Source organism: Rhopalosiphum maidis, chromosome 2, assembly GCF_003676215.2.
Source record: "Rhopalosiphum maidis isolate BTI-1 chromosome 2, ASM367621v3, whole genome shotgun sequence".
NCBI classification, from domain to species: domain Eukaryota; kingdom Metazoa; phylum Arthropoda; class Insecta; order Hemiptera; family Aphididae; genus Rhopalosiphum; species Rhopalosiphum maidis.
In genome coordinates this window covers 12,896,423-12,910,883 of record NC_040878.1, presented here as the reverse complement: position 1 = coordinate 12,910,883, position 14,461 = coordinate 12,896,423, and the positions used below count along the sequence as shown (strand labels likewise).

The following is a 14,461-nucleotide window of genomic DNA, read 5'->3' as shown; positions in this document are numbered from 1 at the left end:
TCGTGAAAACGTTATAAAAAAATAATCATATTATACCATGGTTATAATTTATAATATAAGATTAGTATATAGGCCGATTTATTTAAACATAAGACTTATTTTTGACTTTTTTATGATTTCTAATTTTAAAAATATATAATGCATGTATAGTTTAAATAGGTACACTTGCTATAATTTATAACACGAAAAAACATGTAATTTTTTGGAACATGGCAGTTTAAACTTCAAATTATTGTATTAAAAAACATTTCTGTAATTTATATAATCAGTGTAGGTGTGTAGCTATAACCTATACATATACCGATATTTAGATATGGGTATACGTTAAAAGTTTATTATTTGTAGGTACATTTCTTTAACAGGCATTTAATATTACCAACAAAACTTTAATGTTTTGTATAGAACACCACATATTATACATAACATTACAGCCTCATAATTGTTGTTTAAAGTAAGTAATAATTTTTACAATGAGACTATCATCAATTTCTTATACGTACTCTGGAATTAATCGTTTAATAACGGTAATATAATAAGTAACACATTAGCCTCAAGAAACTCTCGTGTTCTGAGAGATTTCGTGTCATATACATTTAGAGTGATATTTTATCATTAAATGATACACCTACCTGGCTACCTATTTATAGTATATCAGTGTATACGAAGTATATATATTATACATGTTATAATAAGTGCTCTCAAAAATGTACTACACTAAGGTAATAAGTGAAAGGATTAATATTATTAATTTTATTTATTAATTATTATCCATCTCATTATAATATCACACTACGTCAGAATCTTCACGTAGTAAACACTGTTCAGGTATAACTATGTATAAATTGTATACAATACTTATATACATAACGATAATCGATTATATCGCTTAAGATTTAATGAGTTTTATAACTCATAAGGATATAACTGAATAATATATAAACATTATACATAAAACAAATACCTAGTGCTTGCCAACTATAACACTAAAACGTATCCTATCGCAACGCTTGTATGTAATATAATATGGAATATTCCTATTCAATATTATTAATAATAATATGTCGCGTGCGATGATATACGTGACATGCGATTATACCGGCGATACAGTGTTATATACTTTTGACCACCACTCGTTCAGCGTTTTGAATTTTAGAATAACAGCTGAAAACAAGATGCCGCGATACATGAATAAAATAATATTATATTTACATTATACACGATGAGTTCATAATTTAATAATTATTTATCAAAAACTATAACAATAATAATAATATCAGTAGACTTCAATTACTTATATCGGTTATCAAGCAATCTATCCTAACGAATCACTAGTATTTGATACCTAAATATATTGTGCAACTATTATAAAATATACAAACGTATACAACTATTAAAATACCGAAATGTATTATATGACCTGAATGTTTAACATTATAATATTTATTTATTAACCTACAAGATGATACTATCTGAATATATTGTGTATTAATAAATACATTCTACTTGAAAGAACCATCGATCATGTTTACAAAATATAAACGTGATCGGGTGATGTCTAATCGATCGAAAAATAAATAAAATAATTTAGTGATATAGGTACCTATAATAATGTATACTTATGGTACCTACAATACATAATTTAACTATAATATTATTTTTGAAACCATTTTAAAATTTAAAATTATATTTTTATTGTTGATTAACAATTATTATTATAGTATAATACTCTAATGTTGGGTTGCATAAACAACCACAAAAGATTTTAATGTATCTTAATTTGTTCAAGAGTTTTAAACATGATTTAGTGACCTTTAATTATTCATTAAATTTTAGAAAACGATAAAAATTAATCATTTTTTTATGCAACTTAGCATAAAAATATGTATAAAAATGGAATACAAAAATGCATCTAAAAAACTATAAAAACTAGTATCGTTAGTAATACTGATAGTGCGCGTATACAAATAGTCATATGTACTATACATTAGAATATAGGTAATGGGTAATACTATCTACATATAAATATTGCTTAAAAAAATCCTTTTATCGAAGAAAAATTATAACTTAAATAAATACAATTAATGTTTTTGAAAATAATTTTTTTACATATTTTTAAATCAACACAAAACAATATTTTTTACTATTTTTTTTATCTTTATAACTTTTTATGAAATTTACATTTGTAAAAATATTTATTTTTAATTTCATATTGTTAATTAGAATATCTTCTGGAGTATTTAGATATATAAAAATAATTTTGAATGAGTAGTTTATTAGATTGATTTTTATACATATCGAAATACTCAGGAAAATATTTTATTTAGGTGTATGAAATTTAAAATGAATGTCATCATTCGAAAAATAAAATTTTTTTAAAATAGTTACGAAAGAAAATATTAATTATTTTATTATTAAATAACTTAAAAATAATATAATTTCAGGTATGTAATATAAATATTAATCATAATAAATATTTTTCGATAGAAAAAATTACCAATATACTTTTAGAAAAATGTTAAGAATAATTATTTTTTTCAATCATCGATATGAAAATCAAGTAATAATATTATGCATTTATGTTTCTTGATATTGGAAGAACGTGAAAGGTTATGAAAATAGAGAAAAGAAGATAAAAATTATATTGCCGTGTAAATGAGCTTAAGGTGGATTACTGAGGAAATGTAAACAAAACGGAACCATTAATAAAATACCACAACATCCATTTAAAAATGTAATAATAATAATTTCATTTTTTGGAAAATATAAAAATTAAATAACATCTTACGTAATTATGCGTTTATTGTTTGGATTTATGTTAAAATTAAAAAGAATACTGAATTTTTTTTAATTCATAAAATATAGAGTTACAAACTTTTATACAACTAAATAACTTATGTATACATTTTATAATAACCATTATGAGTTTACCATTTACCTTATACAAGCAATGTTGTATTAGGTTTATTTAAATTTCATTAAACCTTTACAATAAATCATACAATTATTTTGATATTATATATCATTTGAAAAAAATTACTTTGACAACTTTTTACCAAGTATTTACATCAATATATTAGCGAAGCTTGTGTAATGTCACGAATTTTAAACCACGTCATATTATTTAACAACGTTTTAACAGCGTAGGTTCTAGTGGTACTACCGTAATAAATGTGTATAAATGTATTGTTTGTTAACCATTATAACTTATATTCATTAAAGTATGATATGTAAAATGTAAATACTGTATTATACAATAATTAAGAAACGGGTTCATACATAGTATATATAATATTTGTAATACATAAAATAAGTATAATGGTATTAAATATATATTTCTAAATAATAGAAGAATAGATACTTAATACTTATTATTACTTTTGATCATTATCAAATATGTATACAGTATAGGCACACAATATATATATATATATATATATATATTATTTGTAAATGGCTATTTTAGGTATTTAGGATATTTATTAACAATATTATTATTTATTTTTAGACGTTTTGCCATAATTATATACGATAGTACCAACAAAACTAAAAATGTTTAACATATTTTAATAATATATTAAAATAACTAATAACTATGTACGCAAATGACTTTACATTAAAGAAACAAGATTCATCCGAAATTTATCTCACAGTTACATAAACAGATTACTCGAATAAAAATAAACCACTTAAAAATAATTTATAGGTAGGTACTCATAATATTATAATATTAATTATTATACTACATTTTATTACTATATTAGTATATTTATATATTAATTGCCACTATACTTAAAAACTGTTAATTTCTCCTGTATTCTTAAAACTATTATGTGCCTACTCAAACGAATAATATGAGAATAACTTCAAATCATTTATATTAAGTAAATGATAAAGTTTATAAATTATAATAATTTTAACTAAATTTCTAATAAATAATAAGTTAGATTTAGATACAATAAAATATTAATATTGAATAAATGAAAAATAATGCAACCAAAAATACTACGTATTGAGTAATTCCTTCAACGTGATGACGAATAAAAAATAAACCATATTAAATAATAAATTATACATCATTTATTATTTCTTTAAAAACATTACGTCATGCTGTCTTTTAACATAATGAATCTATTAAACTCAATAAATATTATAGAAAATTGAATAATTACATTTTTTTCATAACATTCCTATTGTTCAATTAAAAAAAAAATCAAATATTATTATAGGTAGTTGATCCTGTATTTTTTTTTTTTTTAAATATAGCAAGTAAAAGTGTAAACCCATTTATTAGTAAAAATGTTGTTACAAAACTGTAAAATAAGAATTTAATTTAAAAGCAGCTTTATTTATTTTATTTATTTTTTTTAATAATTTTCTCAATGCAATGTTACTTTGTACGAGTAATATAGTTACCCAGTGAGGGTTGTCTCGGAAATACGCTTCAGCCGTTTACTTTTCCATTATGCGTATATTTTATTCCGACGGCACCTCTTTATATCAATTTATATTCACAAAAAACAAACAAACAAACTCAAAATATCTGATAAGATCCGCATTCAGAAAATGAATAATTTATTTTAATATAAAAATAATACGTTTTAATTCAAATTATATTTTAATAGGATGTTTATCACCTTTTTTGAGATAATTTTAGTATATGTTACCATTAAATTATTTCTATGTTAAATTTAAGATTAATAAAAAATATATGTAACGTAATCTACAACCGTACTTAGATTTAAATTAAATTGAAAGAAAACACTTAGTAAAGACCTAGAACAGGGAAGCAATGAGATAGGTACATTAGACACCGCATTAAAATTATAAAACGTAGTTGTTCTTACAAAATACACTTATCAGAATATTATAGTCAATGAAACCAAATCGAAATTAAAAAATTAAGATAGGTAATCAATATAATATATAATCTATTGACCAACAACTGTACAATATAACAGTTGTCGGTTTTACATATCATCGTATAATTAATTAAAGCAATTTCAAGATTCACCACATACGTAAAATATACCTACATTAATCATTTAATTATAAATATAACACAGTGACTGATTACTTATTATAAGTAGTCGACAATAATTTATTATTATATAATATAATATAAATAACTATATACGTATCGTGAGTTGTGTATAATGTATATTATCGTAAAGTATCGAACAAAATTCATTGATTACTTTTTATAATATACGTATACTATACCATCATAATAAAAAAACATTTATTATGATATGTACCTAAAGATCACTCATGCGCATGCACTGATCATGCTTTACAATTTAAAGTTTAGATAAAGGTGCTTTCTTAATACCTCTATTCTACTATTTTGTATTTGAAATCCGTACAAAAATAAGTAATAACGTGTCGATAATATATTGTTCGTTCAACCACTACAGGTATACAATGGAAACATTTTAATAATGAACACAGTGAATCGTTGTTTTTGAAAATATATTTTGATTTACAACTCAATGCAATTAATACTAAAAATTACCCAATTTTAAAAGTTTTGCATTTTTTCAGATCGCTGATAAAATTAATCTCTTACGATATACACACTTAAGCATTATTATATCATTTATAAAATACAATTCAATAATGTAAAAATGCAATAAATTACTGATAAAGAAACAAAAATATAAAAACCTATACTAAATGCCTAATCTAACCTTTATAACTTTCGTTACACATAAATTATAGACTTTATTCAATATTTTTCAAGTACGTCCTCCAAAATAATAACTTTAATAATTTAATATTATAGCTTTTCCTGTTCATATAGGTAGTAATAAGTTCACTCATTTGGTTTTCATACCCTGTATTCTATTATTGTTTTATTAATAATTAGTTGAAGTACACATTTTGAGGATATAATTATTAGTTTGAAAACGTGTCATAAAAAAATACGTATACTTTTAAATAAACCAACTGTTGAGCCAATTAGTTTAACAAACACGTTTTATTGGTTTTAACGAGCGAACTAACAATATCTCGTCATTATTTAAAAGCTGAGTAATTTAATATACAAATAAAAAGTTTTTATGCGCCAATATTCAATATTTGATAATTTGTAATTACCGCGGAGAATATTTTTACCTAGGTTGTCGAAGTAATGAATAATAAAAGTAAAAACTGATAAATGTATCATTATGAATTGTACTTAAATTATAGAGACAATAAACACACTAAATCAAACTTCCAACAATAACTTTTTATATATACACAGCGTATTTTTTTAACCAATCCCAACCCCTGCATGCTTAAATTAAACACATTTAATTAAATTATATTTTAGATAATATTTTATCAATTTTTATAAAATAACTAACGGTGCATATCTATTTCCCCAAGCTTTAATTCAGATTATAATAATTTATTTAGGAATACCGTGATGTCTAAAAAATGACAGTAATGATCGTAGAAGCGCATGAATGTCGTATAAATGTTCATCCTTAAAAGTAACCTGTAACTAATGTAGAGAATATTAATATAAACTTCATTGCTTCGTATATCAAGCCAGGATTCACCACACAATGACAAGTAGTGTTGGACATTGATTAACTAAAAAGTAGCGTATTATAAACATTTTGTTACCTACGTTTTAGATGTATGTAGAACACAAGACTTAACGGTGTAGTGGATACCAGGCTTTACCTTGACGAACCGCACTTTGCTCGTAATCCTCGGGAAATAAGCGAAGCATTTTACCTGACTGGAAATTTGGCTTACAGATATACGTAGGTATACAACTTATTTCACTAGACTTTATTGAACTACACACCATTATTAATACAAAATCGTGGAAGACGACGACATTGGGAAAATAGCTCGACGCGACGGGCGTGGAGGAAAAAATTGGTGATTACCGAAAAAAATATTGCTGTTTTTCATTCACAGAATACCATAAACAATGTAAACCGTAGTCACCACGTGTATACCGCGGTTGCCGTCAACGTGACTGCTTTAATGTTATGTCGCCCATATGGTTTATGACTTTATGAGCCTATTAAAGCTTTCATACTACATCGTCTGCATCGTGTCGAAGTTGAAATATATTCTACTTATTACTTATAGGACGAGTGTTACATATAATTGATAACCAACGGATTGAGTTCACACAAAAATACACAGCACGGCGAATGACGATACAGTATATAGACTCCTATACCTACGCGGCTACGCCAGGTTTTCATTACAAAATGTCGGCAACGCGGTACATTTTTAATATATTCATCTCTACATACTAACATGGTACATAATGGTGGTATCTAGCTTTGTTCTTCGGTAGGTTACCTTGGTATTTGTCATTCTTAATAGAAAATGGTGGTTGCCGATTGTTTTCTCTACGTCCGTGATTAATATTTTCCCCATTCACCGCATTGTCTGATTAAAAACATTTTTGCGGTACTGCTCGCGAATCTGTCAAGTATTCTATAGCGCGACGCGATATTCCAGTGAAACAAGTCGTTGATATATACGTATTATATTTACGAATCTCATCACTTCCGGTCCGACGAAACGCGTTTTACGAGGATTGCAAGCAAAGAGAGGGTGGCGCGTCAAGTCCCACGCCAGACACCTATGTAATAGGTATGTATTTATTTACAGATTTCTATCGTACATTTATAGCCTATAGTACAATGTATGACTCTATACCAGATTTCTTTAATGGTATTCCAAAAGCTGTAAATGTTTAAAACAAAACTAAGTGTGTGAACAAAGCCTAGTAGCAATATAAATAAATTAAAAATAATTTTTAATAATTTAAAACACAAGCCCAATATTTATTTTAATAAACCTGAATGGTCTTCTTAGGTAACCTGTCTATACTAATACTCGTCTCATTCACTGGTTATTATCAAAATTAGAATTTATAATAATGTTGCTCAGTGTGTTTTTACACACCTTGTAAACATACAAATTATATGTACTCTATTAACAACAACAAATCTTATCTGTATTATCAGTTAAAGACCTATATATTTATCTTCAATTTAAATTTCTTGAACATATTGAGTATGTTGTAAAAATAATCAAGTATTAGACTATGTTAAGCATCACTTGTCAGAATTTAAAAATTCGAGGTTATTCAAACGTTTATATTGCACTTTAGTTAGGTTTTATTCGTAAGCATTTCAAATTCAAATTTGGACGAAATTAAATATTTAAACGTATAACAACGATTTTAGTTATTTTGTTTAAATTTAAGAAATATATTCATGGATAATTGAAATTCTTAAAGTATTATATTTTTATATTTTATACACACAATGACATTTTCAAATGTAACGTTTTCAATAAGAACTAATTCTACCTGGAGTAGTATTTACGAACAGTAAAATAAATTACTTTAATAGTACCCAATACAATTATATTATAAAATAAACAGCTGATAGACAGTATTTACTCAGAATCGTTTTTTGTTTACAGTGATTTATCATTGAATTATAATTTAACACATATATTTCAGTGACTTATTAGTTATTCCTTGATATATACATTCACAATTTACAGCAGAAAAGTTACTTAATTCCCCCTTTTTTTTATTGCCTATCAATAAATACTATTATAATAATATACACAAATGAATTTCGGGGCATTTTTATTAAAATAGTAAATTGTATGTGGTATAGGTACTTACACTGTTATAATGGTTACTTTTCAAGATAATTCAATATTATTCTAATGAAAAAAAAACATAATATTTTATATCATTATAAAAAGTAAACGAACAATTATATTTTTATATTTGATTTTATATTAACCCTATAAAGTTTTCAGCTAAATGGTTAAAATTATTTAGAAAATATTTATAAATTAAATATTTATTAAGTGTTTTTATAAACATGAACACTAATATTACATACACCTAACCGTGAAAAATTATTAGGAACTCAATTATCTCGACAAAACATTATACTAAGCTTAGTAAATCGTTTTGTTTAAATAAGTTATGCAACAAAACTTACTAATCATTAAAAGTGGTGAGGTAATGAAACTCACAATCGTTGTACTACCACCACTTAAAAATTGTAAGTCTTTGCATAGCATTCCTTAAAATTAATATAAATATATATGCACTTTAAAAAGAAAATACTTAATTTATTAATTACTTCCTTTATACAGTGTGTGTGACATTTTTAATTGCTTACGTAGAATTTTAAATATATTAGGATATTTCTGAATATCATATAATTTTTCATTTAAATTTAAAAAGATATATACATTTATAAATAATGTTAAATAATTCTTAATAATATTAAACTTTAATAATCTTTTGTTTCACTTAGTAAAACCCCTGTGAAATCCAGCAGTTATAAACTATGAAAATAGATTTTTTATCACGTTTATATTTCAATTTCAATAAGTTCCCTAAGTATAAATAATAGGTATATATAATATTTTTTACGAGTGTCCTGTGGTGAGGACTTACCCATTACCCGTAGTAATTATCAATGCTACAAGAATTAGATTTTTTACCATTTTTTCTAGAAACTAAAAACAATTAAAAATTATGAGGTTAATAAAATTAAAATTACATTTCTTTTTAAAAACGATATTTTAATTTAAAATTGTTTGCCTAATATTAATAATTACAAATTAAATCTGTTAAGTTTCTATTTTGCTTTTTTCAGTAATCACATTATAATAATAATATTTACTTTGATGATAACAAAGAGTTTATACTTCATATGTAAATGGATAAGGTAGTAACAATAACCATAACATTGAAAATAGTCGTGGTTTGTGATCAAAAATGTATTATCATAACAATACAATTTTATTATTTGAATACTTCTGTTTCTTAGAAAAACTCAGCTGTCGCCTGTCAACAACTATTATTCAGTATTCTAGATAATAATATTCTCTTATCCGATTAATAAAGACACAGTAAATTGACAATAAGTACCTTGAAGCATAGGCGCAATTTAGTGGGAAGGACTTGGAAGGATTAAGCCTCCTAGGATTTTAATTTAAATATTAAATTCTTCATTTCTTCATTAATTATTTAATCTACATACTATAGTAAACGTTGTTTAAAGAAATAGTTTTCTAACGTTTTACAATTCATTATTCATGTGTTTTCATTAGTAGATATCTACGCACAGAACGTAGTATAGATTTAATCATGGCTAAATACATTTAGCAGTGGTTTTAATATCATTACAAATTACAATGCATTGTTGATAATATTTCAATTTGTCTAGTATTTTTAATACTGGTTTTGGTTTTTATAACAGCCCCAGTCATTACGTTAAATACTTGTATTTCAATTCCCATTTTTGTTATTCATAACTCACAGAACTATTGTCTATTGGTTAATGGATTTAATAATTTGTTTATATGTTATAATACAGACTGCAATTGAAAGAACTTGTAGTTTTTAGTTACGTGATGTTATAACTTATAATTTAAAATATTTTCTTACCAATGTTAACCTTGTGACATGCAAAAGATCATTCTCAGCAATGAAGAATATTAAAAATTGGTTTCAAACTTCTATGAGTTAAGATAAATTTACTAATTTATCAATAATTTATACTGAACGAGATTTTTCAAATAAATAAATTGTTCAACGAATTAATCTTAGATAAATATCCAATTTAAAATCGACGGTTACAATTATAATATATATATATATATATATAAATACCTAAAGGTTATTTGTTTTATTAAAATATTTTTCAGTTAAGTAATAGGTGTATCAAAATATATTAATTGTATTAAATATAGGAAAGTAGTTGAGAATAAAAATATATTATGTTATATAATATTACAAAAATTAATATATTTTATAGGTATTTCAGGTATTTGAATAGGGGGTGTGAGGGGCAGAGCCCCACGTGTCTGTAGTATATGTAAACCTCCTCAAAATCAAAAACTTAAATTGCACCTATGCCTTAAAATGTACCAAAAAATATACAATTTAAAAGACAAAGGCGCCCTTTAAAACTTGGTGGCCAGGTACGGTATACACCTTTCATCCAGTAACTGCACTAGATACTACTCGTAGAATGCTAGATAGTCATAATAAATAGCCATGGAATAATAGGCAATAACATTTGTTTTATTCGAATGAATACTAAAATCTAGTATCCAGTTACTAGGATTATTCTAGTAGGTAATAAGTACGTTTTGAAAAATATTATTTAATCATAAATAATATGTTGGCGTAACATTATTTAACGAGCACCCATTGTTTGTGGTTTTAACTAAAGTTATATCTTTGCATTATATACCATATTATATACAATTGAATAAATGTATTTAAATATTAAAATGATAATAATAATGTAACAATACAATTAATTTAACGAAAAGCGATGACAATAAGCCTCATTGAAGCTCATTTAATCGATGTAACGCATATATTTTACACGTTTGATGATAATACAATGTTCGATTCATGTTCGTTGACACGTAATAGGTATTATATTATACCATAATATCACCTTAGGTGCAAATCGTCTGTAAGTATTAAGGGTACTTAAACACTGAGGAAAATATGCAGGATACAGAAAAATTCACATTTTAAAAACATATTCATTAAAAACTATTAAGACTCGATAAACTTATCAATCATTAAACATGAAGATAAAAAAAATAAGAGCAATATGAAATATTTAAGTTGAATGTAACATATAACTTAAATTTTTCAAAAGAAAATTTTTTAAATAGTTATTGTTCGCATTTTTTAAACGAATAATTATATTATGTACAATATATGCATTGATTATGTATTTTCCATAATTATCTTACCAGATAATGTATTATTATGATAGGTAGGATTTATCTATAGTTTTTATAGATTTACGTATAGTGCTAGTCCTCAAATTCAGTGTGAAATTAATTGTATCGATTACAATTCATTTCACATGGGTACTTTTATTTATCATAATTTATTTATAATAGCGATATACATTGAATACATGATGAATGATGATACATGGATTGATCGGAATGAGTTCGAATTACAGCAACCAAGGATATTTAATTCTTTGTGAGTATCGTAACGTAAATTTCTAATCACTTCGCATAAAGCTATAATAATAGTAAATAATAATATATTATACCGATCACCAGGTTTTTCACGTTAAAATAATATGTAAATTATTATAGTCGCAGAGTAATGCTTTTCTAACAATTACATCTCCACAAATCACAGTAACGTTTATTTCTATACGACAAAAAACATAAACTATAATAATAATTATATACAGGTGTTATCGGTGTACATTATAATACACGAATATCATATTAAGAAGTCGCCACGCCGCGCTGTTTCGCAATTGTCGTGGTTATGGGTAAACGCCCGTGAACGATAATCGATAACGTACCTACATAAATACGTAATATAAGCATGCCAATATTACCGTTATCATAGTACCGGGTCCAAGTAATACAACAGGTGTGGCATCGGAGATTGACAATGATCTATAATATTAGTATGTTCTTTAGTATGTTCGGATCTAGCACCAAGGTTACGCAGCGGTCTTGAGAATGTATGTTTACGTTTTCTGAATAATGAATAATAGCACGTGCTTTTAAAATATCAACCCCTTACAATGTGATATTATAATAGGAAGTAGTTTAGGTATTGGGTATATTGTCATTCAATACGATGTGATTTATGATTCCTGAGATAGCTAGGATAGTAAATTATGTATAGTCGTATAGATTATAAAAAACAGCGGCAGTGCTAGTACTCATTCCCAGGTGAAAACTATAAATCTTCACTCAAAGTTGGAAGTACATTATACTTCATACTTATACAAATACTCAGATGTAAACATTGGTGCCTACATTGGGTATTGCATAAGTAGTGCAATTTCACTGGTTTTATACGGCACCTGAAGCTTATATACAATTGGGGCAAGCCATCCATTAAAAATGCACAACTCAGCACGAAGATGTATTTTTATTATTTAAGTAATTCGTACTATAATATGTAAGAAAGACGTAAGGATTGAGGAGCTTTGTATCAAATTGTTCAGCTTTAATATTGAAAAATTAAAATTAAATGAAAAATCATGATTGGCAGCGTCAAGCATCTATGATAAATTATATTATTTTTTTTAGGGAGGAGGGTATTAAAATTATAGCTACACTAGTTCTTGGAAAATCTGTGGACTACACCACTGGGTGTAAAACAGTTAGTTAGAATTAATGATGCAAAATAACAATACAGCTATTATGTGAAATATTATCAAAATTAAGAGGTATATGCGTACAATATATAAACCATGTGATGTTATCGTTATCAGAACAGACAGCATAATGCGTATGATAAAAATTTAAAACCAATTATACGTGTGACAGACGCAAACAGTGTCCACTGGATATTCAGCATGCAAGGCAGGGCGCGCGTGTCGGACACGCGTTATCTGCAGGCGGCAAAGCGATTATACTGCAATATTAAACAAACTATAACACAGTGTATACAACGTATACCAGTACAGGTACGAACGCAGAAGACTAATTTTAATATTCTTAGATATGTGTAAATCGTATATAAGAATCATTGATTTCAGACGTCGGCGGTATAAATCCGAGACCTGCCGTGCTGGCGAGCGATTGATCGACGACGGAAGAGAAAACCGAAAGGAAAAAAACCGTCTCTTGGTTGATTGCATACACACAACGTTCCAGTCTGAAAACTGTTATCCGTCCGATGATACGGCGAGGTGCGACAATAACAGCGTAAATTAAACGGTTAAAAATTACAAACACAACAACTATACAACAATGTTGTATATATATCAAAATACTACGTACCCGTATACACCTACGTCCTACATAATATTACACTACAATACAATTATAAAGTTATGTATACGTAATATTTATACATACGTATAATATAATAAACACAAACAAATAAATATAAATGTACACATACACACACACACACACACACACACACATAATATATCTATATTTAAAACTACATAGTACATAATACATATATATATATATACAAATCACGCACACGTGTATATTAACACACATTACACACACATACTAATGATGAGTACCTGTGCAGTTGTATATTGTGTACTTTGGTAAAAGGGCACATCGGTCATACGCACGTGAACACACTGACTAATATTGTTATTGTTTTTATTATTATTATTTTTATTATCGTTGTTATTGTTATACTACTGGCGTACGCCCGAGAAAAGTCGTCGTGCTCATGCGGCGGCCGCTGGTCCGGGACTGTGGAAGCTGTGCGAGCAGTCCCGCCGGCAGGTCAGGGGGCTCATTGATTTTCGGCACCCGTTGTCGTCTTCCCATCTCCGCTCCACCACGGCCACGCGCGCCCGTCACCACGCGCGGGTCACATTGCACCGAAGCAGAACGCTTCACGCCCAACCAATCGCCGAGTGCATCGATTCCGAAAAATACGCCCCGGTGGTGCCATCCATCCCCGGGTCGGGGTGGT

The 14,461-nt window shown here is 26.7% G+C and overlaps 1 protein-coding gene across 1 annotated transcript in view; it reads right to left on the bottom strand.

Moving 5' to 3' along the window:
• The window catches only part of LOC113552240 (muscarinic acetylcholine receptor DM1), a 29,756-nt gene extending 15,532 nt beyond the window's left edge, over positions 1-14,224 (bottom strand). The window contains exon 1 of the mRNA XM_026955004.1: positions 14,055-14,224. The gene's annotated coding sequence lies outside the window, so the exon portion shown is untranslated. The remainder of the gene's footprint in view (positions 1-14,054) is intronic.
• Positions 14,225-14,461: the final 237 nt, after the last annotated feature.